The 21,274-nt window shown below is 41.9% G+C and overlaps 1 protein-coding gene and 1 long non-coding RNA gene across 11 annotated transcripts in view; one reads left to right on the forward strand and one right to left on the reverse strand.

Moving 5' to 3' along the window:
* plxna4 (plexin A4) overlaps positions 1-21,274 on the reverse strand; it is a 544,272-nt gene that overhangs the window by 376,516 nt on the left and 146,482 nt on the right. The gene's annotated exons all lie outside the window — the stretch shown is intronic.
* On the forward strand, positions 803-19,609 carry LOC138748236 (uncharacterized). The gene is made up of 5 exons (XR_011347891.1): positions 803-878; positions 6,036-6,187; positions 6,335-6,450; positions 13,593-13,720; positions 18,987-19,609. It is a non-coding gene; the product is annotated as an uncharacterized lncRNA (long non-coding RNA).

The following is a 21,274-nucleotide window of genomic DNA, read 5'->3' on the forward strand; positions in this document are numbered from 1 at the left end:
CAAAAACTCAATGACTGGTAAAGAGAGGAAATAAATGAAGAGTGACTAAAAAGGCATATGGGCCACAGACTAGACAACCAGGGAGCAACTTTCTAAAACATTGCTTTCATCAAAGCTGAAATATCGTGAGCCATTTATGTTGCCACACGAGAGGAAGTACGTGATTGTACTGGTGAAGGTTCAGGCAAGAGACACCAGGATATTGCCTGGGATGAATTATTTCAGACTGGGTTGGTTTTCCCTCCAGCAGAGGGGACTGAGGGTGTCAAGGTGTGGGTGCCTGATACAGTAATACAAAATTATAGGAGGCAGAGATGGGACAGATGATTAGAAACATTTCCCCCAGCAGACATGTCTGAAAGCATGGGGCATTGGGTGGGTCGGTTAACTCAACGCTGTTACAGTGCCAGCAACCATGGTTCAAATACCAGGTGTTTTTACATTCTCCCCATGTCTGCATGGGTTTCCTCTGGGTGCTCTGGTTTCTTCTCACTCTTCAAAATATACGGGGTTTGTAGGTTTTTTAGGGGGATTTGCAAGGGAAAAAAGGGCCTGTCACCATGTTTATTTTTTTTTAAATTATCTAAGACCATGGGACATAGGTTAAAGGTGAGATGGATAGCTTGCAATCTGGAACACATCTTAGAAGATGAAGGAGGCAAGGGCTCACTCTACAATTTAAGAAGCACTTGAATTGCCAAGGCTAAGTAGACTGGTTGGGATAAATGCTATGGACAAAGGCCTGTTTCTGTGTTGCACAATCCTATTCAGACAGAAAGTTTATGCATTTGTCTGATTCCAGGTATGATTGTTTGGGACATGGAATTAGGGCAGGCATCCATCTGCTTCTGGCTTTGAACTGGTCCAGAACTTCTCAGGTACCAAGCGGACTACTTAATTTCAAAAGGTTACAAATCCATTTTGTTTACACTCATTGGAAGGTTTTGTCACCAAAGGAATGAGGATTGAACAGTGACTCCACCCTCTGTCCTCTCCAACTCCAAGTTGCCTGTCCCCCAGTTCAATGATTATAACTGGCATCATGACTGCATGTGCCACCCTTGGTCACTGGGAGTCCTGCTGGCGGCTAAGGGATCAGTACCCATAGATAAGGGATCAGTACCCATAGATTATAGAACATGTCAGCACAGTACAGGCCCTTTGGCTCTCGATGTTGTGTGGTCCCATATATTCCTTAAAAAAAGTACTCAACCCACCATACCCTGTAACTTTCTATTTTTCTTTCATCTATGTGCCTGTCTAAGATGTATTTAATGCCCCTAATGTTTCAGCCTCCACCACCATTCCTGGCAAGGCATTCCAGGCACCCACAACTCTGTGTAAAAAAAAACACCCTGATGTCTCCCCTAAATTTCCATCCCTTCACTTTGTACTCATGTCCTCTGGTAGCTATTCCTGTCCTGGGAAACAGGAGCTGGCTGTCGACCCTATCTATGTCTCTCATAATCTTGCAGTCTCTATTAAGTCTCATCTCATCCTTCTACACTCCAAAGAGAAAAGTCCCAGCTCTGCTAACCTTGCCGCAAAAGACTGGTTTTCCAATCCAGGCAACATCCTGATAAATCTCCTCTGCCCTCATGCTTGGCCCTTCTACTCCTCACACCGAACTTACCACCTTGCCAATAGCATTCTGCCGTGGTTGTAGCTGTAAAGAGGAGTTAACACTGTTTCCAAAACAGGAAAGGTTCCGCAGTGTTCATTCCATTTTGCGACACGTTACCAACACTCAACAACCCTGATGAGCTCCAGGTCTATTCTTGGACGGATCCAGCAATACCTTACACAAAATATTCAGGTAGTGATCCATTCTCAGATTTATTGCCAGAGTACATACCTGACATCATATACAACCCTGAGATTCTTTGTCCTGCAGGTGAAGCAGAATTACCACTAATTGGTAGTGGGATAAAAAACAGTGCACAATGTATACTTACATGTAAACAAATAATAAAATGTAAACAAACTGACTGTACAATACAGTGAGAAAAAACATAATTAAAGGATAAGAGTCTTTAAATGAGTCCCTCATTCAGTTTGTTGTTGAGGAGTCTGATGGTGGAGGGTGAGCAGCTGTTCCTGAACCTGGGGATGTGAGTCTTGTGGCACCTATACCTTTTTCTTAATGGTGGCAGCGAAAACAGAGACTGTGCTGGGTGATGTTGATCCTTGCGGACTAGAAGGGCCAAATTGGCCTGTTTCCGTGCTGTAATTGTTATATGGTTATATGATTGCTATGGATCACCGACACCAGGTTGCCTGTCAATGTTCTCAATGATGGGGAGGATTGTCCTGGGCTGTGTTCACTACCCTTTGCAGGGCTTTACCCTTAGGGGTAATGGCGTCACCAAACCAGAAGGTGGCCTTAGTTTTAATAGGTGAGCCTTCAGATTTTTTGTGTGCAGACAGGTTGTTTAATGACCCACATGCTGATGGATTCAAACTTCTCAATCAAGGACAATTGATATCCCCAATAGATGTCAGGCACTTGATCCTCCTCAATCGCTTGAACCACAACACAGGGTCTTTGGTAGTACCAACTTTCTGCCTGTTATTCCCATTAATATTCCATCACACTTTCATTTTTTTTAAATTATGTTACACAGTAGATTTTCCTCTTAACCCAGTAAGTTTCAAGGGAGTGTGGGGAGCAGAACCTGACACACGTAAAGGGAGGTTGTTAATAGGTTCCCAATTTGTTTTAAGGCAGAATCTACTCCGGGATTCTGGTGATCTTAAATACAGTGCAGAAGCCTTGGGCCCAGCACGTTCACTCGAGGGTCAGGGCCCTTGTGATTCAGATGCTAATCCTTCAAGATTTCCAGAAGAGTTAGACAGCAGGTTATCAGTCCCACTGCACCCATGATCTTCCAGGTTTCCTTCTCTAGACCTTTTAACACTGCCACATAAAATGGGGATTCCCGCGAACCTCCCATGAACTGGCAATGTGAAAATGTCAGCCAGGGAAAATTACCCAGCTCCAGGCCCCTTCCTCTTAGGTAGGGCCACGGACCCAGGTAAATTCCCCGGGCCTCTCTCTGCAGTCTGAATCAGCAAATGGCCAAGCAGGGAAAGCATCATGACATCAGTGCTTATGTGCTGAATCACCGCTTGCGTGGGCAAGTTTGCTCTATGAATATATATATTCTTGTTTCTCTAGCATTTGCAAGACGCCATTCAAAATGATGCTCTCAGTACATGCCTACCTCATTATTGTAGAACAGAGTTGCAGAGCCGCTGTCGTTGTCAGTCTCTCTGCCATTACTGTGAAATCCCACTTCTGTTAGGACTTCCTGTGAGTGTGTAATGTGTCACTCATTACATCATCGCTGGGGAAGGCAAATTATAGGGAATTTGGACCACAGTGTGAAAGGGCCAGGAGGGCCTGCCTTCCCGGGAATTTCACCCGGGTCAAAGTAGGGTCACCGTTCGCCCATGGTGTGTAAAGACTAACTAAAATATGATTCATATTCACAACCTATGCATCAGAAACGATGCCACATGAGGAAGGACAAAAGCATATCAGAGAAGGGCAACTCATCTTGATGGAAATTAGAGCAGACATTATGCAACCCTTGAATTTAGAAGAAAGGAAATGGCCTTATTATGTTCAAAAAAATTAAATTACCCACCCTACTGTTAATTCTCCCAGCCTTTGCTAGTTTGTCTAAACCTGCTGAAATAAAGACAGGGTAGGAAGACTCCTGTTTAAATCTGCTGTTTGTCTCTAGTACCACACTGGGACAATTAATTAGCAACAAACCTCCATTCCATGGTGCCTTTAATAAATGTGGAGTAGTTGTGCAGTGAGAGGAAATAATAGTGCAGATTTTTAAATTTAACTGCATAGTACAGGCCATAGCAACATGCATGCAGGGGAACCTTGGGAGCATGACCTTATCATTCTTCACCACTGTGTATAATTAAACATATTATTGAAAAATAATAACAATTTCACAAATGGGTTTGGGCAACATTATGGAATGACTATTGAAGTCATGTGGCACTTAAGGTTAATGAATATGTGGAATAATTTTAATTCCCTCAGCACCAAAGAGGCCAGCAATTTGTTAACTCTTGGCTTCCTGTAGCTGTTTGCAATTTTACAACACCTAGAAAAGTTACAAATGTAGAGGATCTCTGCAACCTATCGACCAACCAAATGAAAAAAAAAGTACATTTATTTTGCAAGAAAACCAGACAAGATGATAGCAGACCTGCCTGACAACCTCAGTGCAGCATTAGACAAGTGCTGCTTTCTTGGAAATGCAATACTGTCAGAGAGCCAGTGGATGTGGTGTATTTGGACTTCCAGAAGACTAGTGGGCAAGATCAGGGAGCATGGTATTGGAGGTAAGGTGCTGACATGGATAGGAAATTGGTTAAGAAATAGGAAACAAAGGGTTGGAGTAAGCGGGTCTTTTTCAGGATGGCAGGATGTGGCGAGTGGAGTGCCGCAGGGATCGGTATTGGGTCCTCAGTTGTTTGTAATTTATGTAAATGATTTGGATGAGGGGATTATTAATAACTTGAGCAAATTTGCAGATGACACGAAACTGGGTGGCGGTGTGGGGTGTGAGGAGGATGTCAGGAAAATGCAGAGGGACTTGGACAGGTTGGGGGAGTTGGCTGCTGAATGGAAGATGACGTTCAATGTAAGCAAATGTGAGGTTATCCATTTTGGCGACAATAATAGGAAAGCTGAGTATTATTTAAATGGAGACAAGCTAGGGAGTGGGGAGGAGCAAATGGATCTGGGAGTACTTGTTCACCGGTCACTGAAGACTAGCATGCAGGTTCAGAAAGCTGTGAAGAAGGCTAATGGCATGTTGGCTTTCATAAAGAGGGGATTGGAGTATAGGAACAGAGATGCCCTTCTGCAGTTGTACAGGGCCCTGGTGAGACCCCACCTGCAGTATTGCATCCAGTTCTGGTCTCCAATTTTGAGGAAGGACATACTAGCTATAGAGGGTGTGCAGTGCAGATTTACAAGGTTAGTTCCAGGGATGGCAGGGTTGACATATGCTGAAAGGCTAGAAAAACTGGACGTATCCGATGGAGTTTAGAAGGATGAGGGGGGGACATGATTGAGGTATACAAAATTATCAGGGGGACAGACAGGGATGAAGTCGGATTACTTGTTCCCAATGATGGGGGAGATGAGGACTAGAGGGCATAGTTTAAGAATACAGGGTAGACCCTTTAGGACGGAGATGAGAAAACATTTTTTTTACCCAGAGAAGTGTGAATCTGTGGAATGCTCTGCCACAGAGGGTGGTAGAGGCAGATTTGCTGATTATGTTCAAAAGAGAGTTACATAAGACTCTAGTGGGCAAAGGAGTTAAGGGTTATGGGGATAAGGCTGGAAAGGGGTCCTGATGGTAGTGATCAGCCATGATCTGTAAAATGGCGGTGCTGGCTCGACAGGCCGAAGGGCCTACTCCAGCTCCTATTGTCTATTGAGTACAGTATATTGGTTGTTTGTAGATGAGAAATGCCACACACACTGGGGAACCTGATTTCAGTTTATTACAGAAATCTCAAACAAAATGCTAATATCAGTAATGCTGTCATGAAACTGGTGCTCTATCCCCAAAACACCATCTGGTTTATTAACGTCCTTTAAGGAATTAATCCATTGACGTTATCCATTCTGATCTCTATTTATGCTATTACTTCACATTCTTCCAATTATTCTAACATGGTAGACTCGAAACTGCCCAGTGAAGGAGTCCAACAGCAGTCATTCACAATTCAAGAGTTTAGGGGAAACATTAGGGGCAAGTGTTGTTACACAGAGAGTTGTGGGTGCCTGCAATGGCACCAGGGGTGGTGGTGGAGGGTGGAATACAAGGGGAATTTAACAGACTCTCGGACAGGAACATGGATGAAAGAAAAAAAAAGGATTATGAGGTAGGAAGTGTTTTCTTTTGGTAGAAATATATAGGTCAGCACAACATTAAGGGCCAAAGGGTCTGTATTATGATGTTGTATTCCATGCTTTATGTTCTAATTAGCAATGAACAATTAATATGGGCCTAGCAGCGACACCTAATGTATGATTACGGAACAGTAAAGTGCCATCTTTTCGATAAACCAGAACTTTGGTAGATGTAGAATATCTCTTGGAGAGCAGCAAAGGAATCCTGGAATTCTCAATAAAAATCTGGTAATGTATGATTTTTAGAGCTTGCTATACAAAATTGGTTTCCACATAACCTGTATAATAACAATGACCTCTCCAAAGGATGTTAATGTAGATACTATTCACAAATCTTCCAACTTAATTAGCTGAATGGTCTTTATTGGATTTCAGCCATGAAACTTGTTCCTTTTCATGTGGAGATAGGAAGAGGCTGGAGTCTGCAGATTAGATGAAAAAAAAACAGAAACGCTGGAGGATCTCAGCTGACCATGCAGCATCCATAGGAGGTAAAGATACATTACCGACAATTTGGGCCTGTGTCCTTCAAGATCTAAGCAAAAGCAGGCAGGCATCTGAATAAAGCGTGGAGAGAGAAAGGGGAAAGAACGGGAGAAGGAGGAGTCCAGACCAACAAAAGGTGTTTAATTGGTTATCATAAGGGGAAAGGCAAGCATTGATTTTGGATCAGTGAAAAGGAGACAGAGGGGAGAGAGAGCATGAGATGAAGGAGACAGGGAAACATTGTTGTTAAAATGAAAACCAAAGAAATCGATGTTAATGTCGTTGGAAGGTGCCCAGATGAAAGATAAGGTGTTGCTTAGAGGATGAGGTGTGGTTCCTTCAATTTGCAGATAACCCCAGTCTGGCAGCACACAAGACCATGGACAGACACGCTAGCAAGGGGTTGGGATGCAGAAATGAAATGGGTGGCCACTGGGAGATTCGTGTTATCGCGGCGGAAAGAGCCGAGGTGCTCAACAAAGTGATCTCCTAGTCTGTGCCCAGTCTTTCTGATGTTGGGGAGATCCCAGTGAGAGCATCGGATGTAGCAGATTAAAATGAAGACCATAAAGCTCATTAATTCGGAAGGATTCCTCCATCAATGGTCATCTGTTTATCTTCTCTTTTAAACAGGTCACTGTTGTTGCACAAGAAATATAGAGGTTAACTTATGACCAGCATCATGTGTTATTAGTTACATGGTCATCTTCATAGGTTAGGAGGGAGGAAGAGTGCATAACTGAGCTGACAACACAGTCTATTTACTCAGAAAGCTATCTAATGAATAAACAGAACATACAATCAAAAATACACAAATCAATGAAAGTATTGCAATTTCTCCAGAAAATTACAGTGAATGGATAGTAACACGGAAATTGTGTGCAGAAAATCAATCTCATTCACTTCCAGCAGTCCAGATACTGGGCTTGATTGACAGAGGAATTAACAGCCATATACATCATGGCCGAGAACAACGTAGCCATTATCTGCTGCCTAGATAATTCAACATGACCTCTCTAGGTTCCACTAACTCTAGTCTCCAGCAAGTGGCCAGTTTCCAAAGGTCATCACTGTTAACCATGCCTTTGGTTGCCTTTGCCCTGAATTTCCCCCTTTGCCTCACCTCTCCATCTCAAAAAGCCAACTTATTGACTGCTATTTGCCCTAATGCCTCTGTTCTTGGATGGCCCTCAATTAATCATGCTTGATTGTCTCTGCTGTCAAGCATCCAGCGCTGCATTCTCCATGTTAAGGCAAATTCATTTCTTGAGCCCAACATAACTCCTGTGCACGGTAGAAATGAAAAGCGCTGTAAACCCACAGCAGAGTTCAGTTGCTGTCTGAGCAATACAGTTTCCTGCTGCATTCTCCAAATACGGAATAATCTTTACATTCCAGCAGCAGTTCATGATTTAATTCAAGTCTCACAGCCTGTACAATGAGCAAGGTAATGAATATTGTAAGTGTTTGACAAACAGACTAGTGGGTATTACAAGGTGAAACTGATCCTTCTGTATCATACACACACTTCTCTTGAGAGTAGCTCTGGCAAGTCTCCTTACGGTACACAATTAAACCTGTTGCACATTCCATAAAAGAGTACCTGGTGATAAATTCACATTTTGCAGGAGCTCAGCAGAGTTGTCAGGTACAGTGTTGTGTATTCAATAAAATTAAACATTTTATATTCCACTAAAGAGGCTCTATGTCACAATTACACAGCCGAATTAGCCACCTGTTCGACCAGTGTGAACATTTATAACGAGTTGCAAGATGGCCAACAACAAGCAAGGCTCTTTTGAAATGTGCTATCTTCTCCATCATAGAATTCCCTGCGCTCTTCAAGAATTTCCTCCTATAATACATTCCATGCATTGCTCACTTGATGTATTTTGCCTTTGACTGGTTAAGCAGTTGACTTTGAAAAGAACTTCTAGCACTGGAATGGACCATACACCCCACACCACTCTGACCTAGTACCTAGGTCCAAACAAGTTTCCTCAAGTCAATGAAATCTATGAAACTGAAGCCAGTTCTTCAACCTTTCACCCTGAAGCATTTCAATCAATTGGACAAAAGTTCAATCTGCTTTCACCACCAGGGAGGCAGTTCCAAATCATCCCAGCTCACAGCAGGAGAGGGTTTGCTTTCTTGTCACCTCTGCTGTCAATCACCATCAATTATCCTGCTCACTGATTATTCCATTTCCACATTTTGTGTCCTGTGTGAATTTTTTATGCCCAAGTCCAACTCACTTACACCATACTCTTGTTCCCATTCCTCAACAAACATCTTCCTCCAAATGAAATAAACATCAGTGCAACATCTGTTTCAATTTCAAAACTAATTTTGTATCTGTGGATTTCAATTTTATGATAATGAGTTATCCCTTGCCTTCAGCAGGTCCACACTGACAACATCAATCAAATTGTCCTGATTTAATTTCTGACGTCTAAGCTGAGTCAAATCAGTTGGTGTTTACAGATACATGCTGGCTACTCACTATTGACACATACTTGGCTAAAGGATGAGTTATTTGGCTCTGGTTATTGCCTCTTGCAGGTTTCCAATAACCAAGACAAAAATGATCAACCTCTGATTCATGGACGTATCACTTTTTGAAGAGAAGGGTATAACATTAGGGTTAGGGTACAATGGTACAACCCTAAGGACAGGGAAATGTGCAATCTCTACTTTTGCATCCCTCAACAATACATGGTAACATGTATGCCTTGGGTACTGCCTAGTTAATCACTTTTATACCCAATTCGCATCTCCACTACTACTTCTTTCACTATGGTTTTGGCAGCATCTCCTTCCCTGTTAAAGAGATGAAAAGCACTCTTTGGAAATCTTCTCAAAGCCCTCTCTGCACACACAGATCCCCACTTTGATCATTCGGTAGCCCCACCCTCCTTCTGCTGCCTGATTTACATACCCCAAGAACATTTTTAAAATTCCTTCTTATGCTATCTGACAATCTATTCTTACATTCTCTCCCCTTCTTTGCATCTTTGAACAGACTGATCATTCTATATCTGAACCATCTCCTCATCTCTTCGTTAAAGATAGCCTAACTGCAGTGCTGTCAGGCAATCATAGGATTCCCCTACATCTGAGCCAGATCCACTGATTCTCTTCCAACTGAACATCAGTAATAAAAATACAAACGATGCAGTGACAATTTTTAAATTTAATTTAGACATACAGCACAATAACAGACCCTTTTGGTCCACGTGCTCATGCCAACCAATTACACCCACAACCTTGGTATGTTTTGAAAGGGGAAAGGCTTTGAAACAAAATGAATGCGATTGGTTCAGAAAGATTCCCTTCCCCTTTCAATTGGCTGTGGGAAGACACCTCACCTGGAGAATGCACCAATGGAAAGAGTTCAAAGCAGAAGGGCCAATTGTGTATCCATCCATCATGCACCTAAGGCTAGGGTTTAGTTGGTATGAGTAAACAACAGTGCAAATGTACATCAACAGTTTATAATGATTTTTGCAGAGATTCTGCACCTACACTAAAATAAGTAAAGAAATTAGAACCTTAAAAATCAGCCCTTATTATAAAATATAAATAAAAACAATGTTGCCCAATGGTTGGAAGCTGATTTTTTTTTCAACCTGTAATATATTCCCAAAGAGGAAAAACCCTCCTCATTATTGAGTACATCTACAGCAGAGGTCTTGAAAGTGATCGATATCGACCCCTGGGGGGGGGGGGGGGGGTCAATGGAACAATCCAAGGGATTGGAAAATGCCCAAGGATCGAAATGAGGTCGATAAACATTGGGGGGGGGGGTCAATTGAACTTTTGGTTCGAAAGAACAAGGCCCCCGCTCCTGCCGGCAGCCCAATGTCCCTGCTCCAGCCTGCTCCAAGGCAACTTCTTTGATGCGGACGGCATCGCACCAGAGGTTGAGAATGGCTGTCGGTGATGCTGAAGACTTGGCCCCAGCTCCATTTGTCATCTTCCCGGCCAGAAGTGAAGGGTTTTTTTTAAACTGTTATTGTAATCACTTGCTTGCTGAATCTACAGATTTGTTACGTGGCGACTGAGGTGCTGCAACAAAGTTTGGGTTGTTGCTGGGAGACCCGGACACCATGTATATGGTACACAGTTTCCCTCACTAGTGGGCATATATTATTTATTTCATACATGCCTGGGAGGTCTATGAGGGATCAAGGATTCCACGAAAGGGTCGATGGTCTAAAAAGTTTGGGGGCCCCAGACCTATAAGGAACCGGCAGCAATCATCAAAGACCCACACACCAACCAGCACATGCCCTGTACTCACTGTTGCTATCAGGGACGAGGTATAGGTACCACAGCTGCTACCCCTCCACCATCAGACTCCTCATTGACAAACTCAATGAGAGACGCATTTAAAGACTCTTGCTTGTGCACTTGATTTCGTTTTTATTCTCTCTGTTTTGCAGTTTGTTAACATTCGTTATCTGTTTACAGTTCTTTATTTGCTTACATGTATTGGCTGAGGACAGTTTTTTTTTGCACTGCCAGTTAGTAGTAATTCTGCAGCACCAACAGGAAAAAGAATCTCAGGTTTGTATGTGATATCATGTATGTAGTCTGACAATAAATTTGATTTCAATCCACAGGTTTCCCCAGAATGCTATTATTCTTCCGATTGTTGACAACAAAAGCAGGACTTCAACAATTCTCATTAAATTTTCTGTTCTATGATCCAGGCAAGGCAATATTTACTGTTTTGGTGAGGATGTGACATCCCTGCACTTTCAGCCCAACCCATCCTTAAGTGCAGAATGAGAAAGAAAGGAAAACGAATGAATGCAGGATACCATGGTGATCTCCTTAATGTATTTTAATTATTTTAACTGTTTCAAAGGCACTTTCTGTCAAAGGGCAAAAAAGATAGACTGAGACAGACCCCCATGACATGCCCTTTCTGTTTTGAAAGGAAATGTGGTTGCCAAGATACTTAATAACCTCATTTTCTTTGCAAACAAGAAAAAAAAGAGGCAGAACTCTGCTCCAAAAACCTTGTCAAGGTAATGGAGGATTTTTCCTCTATGTAAATATGTGTGTGCATATACAATAGGAGAGAGCATTTATTCTGTAGCCTCTAGAATTCAGCCCCCTCAAAAAAGATAAATTCTATGCAGGACCTCAAATATTGGGTTGTCATTAAATGAAGTACTCTTGCTCAGAGCAGTTCTAGTGCTATTGAAATTCCCCTCCTCCATTTAATTCTTTTAATGTTTTATTATGACATTGGAGCTGGCCATTCATCCCACTGAGACCATACTGGCTCTCAAGACTGTTCCTTTCTGCCCTCTTTGTGGAGTTTGAATGTTCTCCTATTGTTCACCTATGACTGCATGGGTTTCTTCTCAGGGATCTGATGTTGGCACTGCTGGAGCTGCCGCAGAGAGCAGGGAGCAGAGGCACAGCACTCCTCTGCAGGGTCCAAATGCCCAGTCAGATTACTTTTGGCTCTGTACAGGCTTTAAATGGCCTGTTAAAGGAATCAACAGTGGTTTATTTTAAAATCCCATGACCATGAGGTCTGGCCGAAGAGGGCGGCATCTTAGGTTCGGCAATGACCATGAGTGGTTACACACTCCAGGGAAGTGGAGGATTGGCGCAGGGCACCAGAAAACAGGGAGACCACCCCTCACTTGAGAAGGGGAAGAAGAGGAAATGACCAGCAGGATGGTGACCATGGCGGCGGACCAGAGAGGAGCTTTGAGGTTGAATAACACACAGGCAGTGGGCTATTGGTGATTCGAGGCAAGGAACCTAGGATGTAGGCTGCTGGTGACTGCAATCAAAGGACACACACTGGCCTGTAGACTGCTGGAGACTGGTTTGAAACTGGCTGAAGGGGTACCAGGAATTGGAACCGGGATGCAAGAGGATGCTGGAGGCTTCCTGCTCCTGTCAAGGTTGTGGATCTGGATTTTGGATTGCTGGTGGTTCAGACTGAAGGCCTTGCGGAGCCTGCTGAAGCACTGGTGGCAAATCCATGGATGTTCAGTGACCATAGGGGGGAACTTTCTTTTGCTTCTTTTCTCTGGCTGTAATAGGGGCTGGGCATTTTTGTTGATAGCGAATCTTTGTCTGCCTTAAGGTAAGCGAAAGGAAATTTTGTGCAGTATCACATTTTCTGTTTTATTACATGACAATAAATTAATTTTGAATCATGCCACATTGCAAAGATTTGCAGGTTGGTAAGTTAACTAGCCACTGTAAATTACCTCTGGTGTGCTAGTGAAGGATTAAATCTCAAGAGAGTTCATGTAAATGAATAGAGACCATGGAAGTTGTGCACGATTAGTGTAAGTAGGTGCTTTATGCTGAAGGGCTGGTTCCCTAATGACATGACTGTGATTCTATGGCTTGATTACCTTTGCTTTCCTTGGTGGATAAACATTGGGACAATATTCAAATCAGGGTAAATCCCCAAATCCAACGTGTGTAACCTGGACTTCTCGTATCTCATTTAGAAAGGGCACCTGTGCATTTTCAAATGACTTTCCATCTCAGAAGAGTTTGATATGATACTTTGCCTACCGGTCATCAAGAGTAGGTACATCATGCCTACCCAGTGCAGGACAGAAAAAGGTACAAAGGTGGAGGATTTGTGATAAGGTGTTGTACTGCCCATCAGTGAGACAACTGAGTAACTTTCAGAGAGCACACATACCAAGTTAGAGGTGGAGATTCGACAGCTACCACCAACACCTACCATCAGTGGTTCCTTGCCTCTCCATAGAGAGCACTGTTTTGCAGACTCTTCAATGCTGTGATTTACTTGATGAGAGCTTCAGGTCATTCTTTCCAATATAACACACACTCATATGTGGGTAATAAGGATGTATATCCAACAAAGTAAAACATATATTAACAAATAGCTATAACCAACCTATGAAAGAGACAAAAAAAAGTATGTAAAGCAAAAACTATTCTAATGGTTTAACCCTTCCTTTGTGAGGTGATGATTAAACATAAATATTCCATTAATGCATGAAAGAAATGACAAACAAACCATAAAATGGGATCCAATAATCTTATAAATTCTGAAAATAATCAAGGAAAAGGTCCAAAAATTGAAAAAGTTAAATTTCATTACATTAGTGGAGCATCTAATGTTTTCCAGAGTCAAGCATGCCATCACATCAGATAACCATTGAGTATTTGGAGGAGGGACAGTGTCCTTCATCTCATAAGTATAGCTCTTCTGGCAAGAAGGGGAGCAAAGACAACTACATGGGATTGTAGCTCAAGGTAATTCTTGCTTTTTAAAATTTCTGAAAACTGTATTCTTTATTGCACCAGGTCTGAGTGTGTTAGAAATACATTCTACCCCATAATAATTGCAATAATTACGCCCAACTTGAATGGGCAGCGGAGATGAGAGTCTGCAGTCGGGACGCTGGGAGCTTTGATGGCCAAGGCCAAGGCCAAAAATAGGGGGTCATGGTATCGACTATTACATGCATATATACAGTATCTAATCCCATTTATCAATACCTGATCCATAGTCTCTAGGCCTTGTCTGGATATTTTAAAATTGTTATAAGAGGACCTTCCCCTACATTACATGCAAGTTGGAATCCAGAATTTCACAACACGAAAGCTTGCTCACTGCTGCTGGGTGCCTGGAACCTCTTGGACAGGAGCCAGGCAACAACTGGTGCAGAGAAAAGAGGAACCCCTGAGTTTGCTAGATGAATGTGAGTCACTGCCGCATGATGAGGAAGTTGTGTCACTACAAACTGAAAATCTCCAGCCAAAGGATTATTAGGATCAATCTTTCTAGTGAACTGTTCACAGAGGAGGCCATTCACATGGAAGAAACTTTTATTTAATCACAGCAAGAAGAAGAAAAGCAACCTCAAATCTAAATATATAAAAATAATAAAAGGATTTCTTGTGGTGGTTTCTACACAAAAATTAATGTGGCTTACTGATGTCCTGCAAGAAAGAGTATCTGGCATCCATAAAGACAATTCCATTCTTATTGATAGGGTTGGCTCTTGACTACATTCTGAAATATCCAACAATCAACTCGGCTGAGAAAACAATTAAGGATATGAATTTCACATCCAATATATACAAAAAGTCTCATCCAAAGTGAGATCTAATCCAATCAATATGAACCCCACATTTTCATGGGAAGGCTGACAGTTTACACACTGAAAACCATCCTAGTATTTCATTACTGCACCAGTCAACCATTCTAGACCATCCAGTCACCAGGAGAATGCAATATCCTTTAAAAATGTCAAGGAGAAACCCCAAAGACAAGAAGATGAGACAACTCCACATCCTTTAATTAAATGTCAGGACAGAGCAAATGATCGAAACAAAGTCTTACTTAAAGCTTCTTTTATCTGTGCAGGTTGCTTTTAATCTCAGCATCACAGATGTTCCATTTGAAGAATATTTTTTATTAACCTCTCTGAACAAAACTGCAAAGTTTGCTCAAAGCACAGGTATTGAAAATTTACGACCCACCTTATTCATGCCTAACACAAAAGGAGATCATCTTGATGACGTCAAATCCCAGAAAAGTAATGCCATCATATAACCCTTTAACAATTACAGCACAGAAACAGGCCAGTTCAGCTCTTGTAGTCCATGCCGATCATCTTCTCCCTCTTAGTCCCATTGACCCGCACCTGGCCCAGAACCCTCCACATCTCTCTCATCCAAATACCAGTCCCATTCCCTCTTGCCTTACTCTCCTGTTTGCCGCTCCCCTTCCCGCACAGCTTGCTTTCTCTCTCTCTCTCTCTCACCTGTCCATCAACACCAGAATCAGAATTTATCATCATGAACATGTCATGAAATTCAATGTTTTGTGGTAACATTAAAGAACAAATATTTCTATAAATCACCTTACCAAATAAATAAAAATAGTGCAAGAAAATGTCAAAGTAAGGCAGCATCTGTCGTTCATTGTTCATTCAGAGATCCTGATGACAAAGGGGAAGAAGCTGCCCTTATGCCACTGAATGCTCGTTTTCAGGCTCTTGTACCTTTTTCCCTGATGGTAGCAGCGTGAAGAGGGCATGGCCTGGGTGGTGGAGGTCCTTGAGGATGGAGGCTGCTTTCTTAAAACACCGTCTCTTGTAGATGTCCATGATAGAATGGACTGGTGCCCTTCATGTCACAGGCCAAGTGGGCGGCACAGTGGGCGTATTTAAAAATAAATTAGTTCAAAAAATGAGAAAGTGAGATAGGGTCTGTGATTCATTGTCCATTCAGAAATCTGACGGTGGAGGGGAAGAAGCTGTCCTTGTGCCACTGTGTGTTAGTCCTCAGGCTCTTGTACCTCTTTCCTGATAGTTGCCGTGTGAAGAGGGCATGGCCTGGCTGGTGAGGGTCCTTGAGGGCTGCTTTATTAAGATACTGCTTCTTGTAGATGTCCTTGATTGAGTGGAGACTGATCCCTGTGATGGCGCAGACTGAGTACACAACTCTCCGTAGTTTTTGTTTGTGCATTGTTGCCTCCAGACCAGAGAGTGATGCAACCAGTCAGAATGCTCTCGTGTAGAAATTTTCAAGAGGGTTCAGTAACATACCAAATTTCCTCAAACTCCTCATGAATCATTGCTGCCGGCGTGCCTTTTTTTATGATTGCTTCGGCATGGAGGCCCCAGGACAGGTGTTGACACCTAGGAACTTGAAACTCTTATCCTTTTCCACTGCTGACCCCTCGTTGAGGACTGGTTCGTGTTCCCCTGATTTCCCCTTCCTGGTCCATAATCAGCTCCTTGGCTTTTGTAATATTGAGTGCAATGTTGTTGCTGTGACATCACTCAACTTGCTGATCTATCTCCCTCTTGCACTCTTCTTCTGATAACTGTGATGCTGTTGGCAAATTTGTGGGTGGCATTTGACGTCATTTATATTAGTTAATTAACTGACCTGCATATCTTTGGGTTGTGGGAATACCCAGCAGAAACTCCCTGTTTCAGGGAGAATATACAAAATCAGGACAGGCATCACCCAAGGTCAGGATCGAGCAAGGATCACTGAAGCAGTGAGCTGACCGCGCCCAGCGGTGATGACAAGCAGCATCCCTCCTGCACTGTTACAAATGTCTCATATGTAATTTGGATTAAAAATGCTAAGGTGCCTCATTTTTCTTGGCATGACTGCATCTTACAAACAGGGACAAATTTACTCCTGTACATTAGCCGATTTGCTTTTGACCCCTTGAATCACATTCAATCGTCAGTCTTCTCATTGAGACAAACTAACATTTCATTAGGCAACTCAGGTGCATGTAAAATACAGTGGAAGAAGAACCAGAACTAGGGTTCATAGTTTAAGGATAAGGGGAATGTCTTTTAGGACTGAGATGAGTAAAAAATTCATCTCTCAAAGGGTGCCAGTTCTTTGCCACAGGAAATAGTCGAGGCTGGTTCCTTGTCAATATTCAAGAGTAGGTTATTAAGATACTGGTTCTTGTAGATTTGGCCCTTGTGGGGAGAAGGCAGGAACCGGGTACTAATCAGCCATGATCATATTGAATGGTGGTGTAGGCTTGAAGGGCCAAATGGCCTACACCTGCACCTATTTTTCTATGTTTCTATCATTTAAAAGAGTTCTCTGTGCAACATTTATCCCTCAATTAATACCATAATATTGTTGTTAATGCAAGTCTGCTTGAAAAGAAACTGCCTGTTTCCGCTCCGTAAATGGTTATATGGTTTATATGGTTATATGGTTTATATGGTTATATGGTTTATATGCTTTATATGGTTTATATGGTTATATATGGTTTATATGGTTATATATGGTTATATGGTTATATATGTTTATATGGTTATATGGTTTATATAGTTATATGGTTATATGGTTTATATGGTTATATGGTTAAATGGTGATATGGTGATATGGTTACATGGTTATATGGTTACATGGTTTATATGGTTATATGGTAATATGGTTTATATGGTGATATGGTGATATGATTATATGGTTAAATGGTTACATGGTTACATGGTTAATGCTTTCTACATTATTATGGCAATTCCTGTTTTTTCCCCTCTGCAGATGCCTGATTATTTTAAATATTTTGTTTCTTTTAAGAATGACCAGGTCATAAATGAATCATGGAGCTGTTCTATTTCAAAATAAATATACTGGATAATGCATTATAAATCAGACTGATTTATCTAAATTTATCAAAAGTAAAACACCAAGTCTGCAGACATTATTGAAGTAAAATCACAGTGCTGGAGAAACTCAGCTGGTCAAACGTTGGTCATGTATTTGCTATGTAAAGGACACTGTTTAACCAGCTGAGTTTCTCCAGCACTGTATTTTTAGTTAAATTTATCATCAGGTAGCAATGTAAAATAATGAAAATTGCACACATCCTCTCTTCAGTTGAAACTCAAAAGACCAAACTCAGACCATGTAATTTTATTGGTTGGTCGATCTAACTCAATTGCCTTTAAAATTTCCCTCTAGTCATGGCTGGAGATTCTTCACTGCAGATGGACACAGGAAAGTCAATTGAATGCCAAGCAAAGGAAACAATATAATTGGAATAAAACATGAAAGTCTGCAGACACTGTGATTGAAATAAAAAGGACAAAACTGGAGAAACTCAGCGGGTCAAACAGTGTCCCGAGGGTAGCAAAGATAAAGATACAAAACCAATGTTTTGGGCTTGAGCCCTTTATCAAGGTATTAATCAAACTGTCCCGCATCGGACTTGTCAGCCACAAACGAGCCTGCAGCTGATGTGGACTTTTACCCCCTCCATAAATCTTCGTCCGCGAAGCCAAGCCAAAGAAAGAAGAATCAAACAATATCATAGCTTCATTCATAAATGTTCTGACCATCCATTGTCTCAATGTCTTTAACGTGCTTCCATGAATACATTTTGTTTTCAAACCACAACATTTAGCCTATCTTCTACATAAAGAACCCATGAACATAGTTTTTTTTATTCACTGGGCACTCATTATAGTATCATTGAAACCATCTCATTAAGTGTTGAAAGAAATTGTAATATTCAATCACGAAACTTATTTGAGCATGTCCAATAGAGAGTTTGGAGTACCATGCATCAAATTTGCACGTACATAGTCCCCTACCAGAGGTTATAGAAAATCAACTGATTGCAGCAAATCTTGTGGAAGAGTCCAATTGGACAGTGGCTCTTGAGAATCCTTCCCTGCCATACCTTCTGCCACCCATGTTCCCTCCCATGAGAGCCACGTAAAGACTCAGCACTTGTTCATTCTTCACACACCAAACAGATCAGGAGATATTACAGCTTGTTTATTCAAGTGGAAGTGAATTTTTAAATCGAGTGACAAGTCTTAAACACTGCAAAAAAAAAGCTTCCCGTCCTAAACACGTAGAAGCTTCATTTGTTTGGAACACTTAAAAACACTGAAATGAATAAATTAAAGTACTTCCTTATTTCAGTTAATCCCTTTTTTTGTTTGGAATTGTAACATGACTGATGGGAATTCTGATTGGTTGAAGAACACTGTTGTTTCTTAACTTGTTCGTACCACAGATTCTTTGTGGAGAGTGCAACTTCATGAATACGTAATAACCAAACAGCATCAATTGTTCATCAGAAGCCTGTGAAATGTTTGTGGACAGCTTACGGAGCAATGAAAACCGAGCAACACTAACAGCTGGGATATTTTCGATTAGTGCTCAGCCTAATGGAAAAACAGAGACAAAAGCTGAGAAAGGATTGAACCAGAAACAGAGGTTCATGGAATCAGTCTGTTAAAGGCCCCAAATTATCTGACTTAAACCATTGTTGGCACAAGTAAGGCTGTCAGCATTTGATCACCACATTTCGCAAACTGTACATCTAAAGGAGACAGTAGACAATCATCTTGCCTCAGAAAAGGTTAAAAATGGGCAACAGTGAGAATTATTTGGCACTGGAATCAAAATCCCTGGGAGACTTTTCAGAGAGAGCCCGATAGGTTTTTTCCACAAGGTCTACATTCCAATCAGGAGAAGTGCAGAAAAAAAACCACGTGCACACACAGGCAAACTCTCACAGTGAGATCAATAGACTTACGTATGAATTTACAGACAGACCAATTCACTCAAAGACAGGCAAACAATTCATCCCACTGAGACTAAATAATGGTTCAACAACATGGTGTTCCTTCCTAATCATGGTATCTGAATATTTTTCCTCTCAGGATACAAAAGGACACAACACCTTTTCACCCCCTTCCCTTCCCTCTCCATTCTGAGAGCTACCCCTCCTTTTAAGCTTTTTTTTTCTTCTGCCCTCCCACCCATGTCCACCTTTGACATGTTACCTGTTGGCCTATACTCATCTTCTTGCCCCTTCCTCCCTCCCCCACCTTTTCATTCAGCTGCCTGCTCTTTGCTCAGACCTTAACTAAGGACTCAGGCCAGAAATGTTGGTCACTTTTTACTTTCTATGGCTGCTGCATGGCCTGCTGAGTTCCTCCGGCTCCTTTGTGAATTGCACTACAATCCCAGCATCTGCCGACTTTCCTGTATAACAGGATACATTAACCATACTGTTCCGCCATTTCTTTATCTTTTAACTGTCTGAGGGGTCTGGCCAACAACACAGTACATCGTAATGAGGTGAGGGGCAGGGGCAAGTTTCACCAGCATGGAATAGAGTGCTGCAGGCTTGGAGATGCAAGTCTTGGCTTGGAGAGGCTGAACTACCATTGGCTCCCCTCCAGTAACAGATCCCATGACCATTGTTTTGAAGATCAGGGATCGATGCTCAGTTCCCTGGGAAGTACCTTCCCTCCAGCTGTATTACATGACACATTACCTGCTCTCTGTCACATTCCTTTTTTTTGGGAGGGGGAAATACAGCTTCATGCAAAATGGCTGTCATGTTTTGGACATTACAATGATAGCCACACTGGCAACTGAGGTCTGTTCCTTTAAGCCCAATTCTCTGTGTTCACGCTTCAGGGCTTTTACTCCAAAATTGCTTTCACCATGATTACACTCTGCCTGATTACATCCATGTAGCTCACATATTGCCATTGTTATCAATCTATACTCTAAAGAGATGGATGAGAAGGTTTTATTGCGGAGAATTTTCCAAGCCTCACTAAAGATGATGTGAAATAACTGTTCAAAATTGAAAAAGATGGCAATGTGTTGTTTAATCCTGAACCCTCTCAATGTTTTGTAATCCTTGGAGTGTGGGAGAGAGAGCAAAGAGCAGGGGAGGGCGAAAGAGTGAGGGAAACAGAGCAAAAGCACAAGAAGGGGGAAGAGCAGAATGAGTAAGACCAAAAAGAATGAGAATGCACATGAGAGAGGAAAAGTGAGCCAATGAGGGAGGAGGAATGGACAAGCAAAAGAGAAAATGAAAGCAAGATGGTCAGGAGAGAGAGAGAGAGAAGCACAGACAAAATAGAAGAGATGGCGTAAACTGGATAAAGAGCAGTTAAAAGAAAAATAGAGTGTGAGTGAATGAGGTAGAAAATTTAGGGAAGAGATAAGGAGGAACAGCTTTTCCCAAAGGGTGGTGAATCTGTGGAATTCGCTGTCCATTGAAACAATGGAGGCTACATCAGTAAATATATTTAAGACAAAGTTGGATCGATTTTCACATAGTAGGGGAAATTGAAGGATATGGAGAAAAGGTGGAGATGAACCTATCGCATCAACCATGATCTCACTGGACGGCAGAGCCAGCTCGATGGGCTGGATAGCCGACTCCTGCTCCTATATTTTATGTTCTTATTAGGGAATGAGAGAGAGTGAACAAGTGAGCAAAAAAGAGAGCAAGAGAGAAAGTGTGAGAGAGAGCAGATAAGAGGGAGGGAAAGG

This window comes from Narcine bancroftii, chromosome 13 (assembly GCF_036971445.1).
Source record: "Narcine bancroftii isolate sNarBan1 chromosome 13, sNarBan1.hap1, whole genome shotgun sequence".
In the NCBI taxonomy this organism is placed as follows: domain Eukaryota; kingdom Metazoa; phylum Chordata; class Chondrichthyes; order Torpediniformes; family Narcinidae; genus Narcine; species Narcine bancroftii.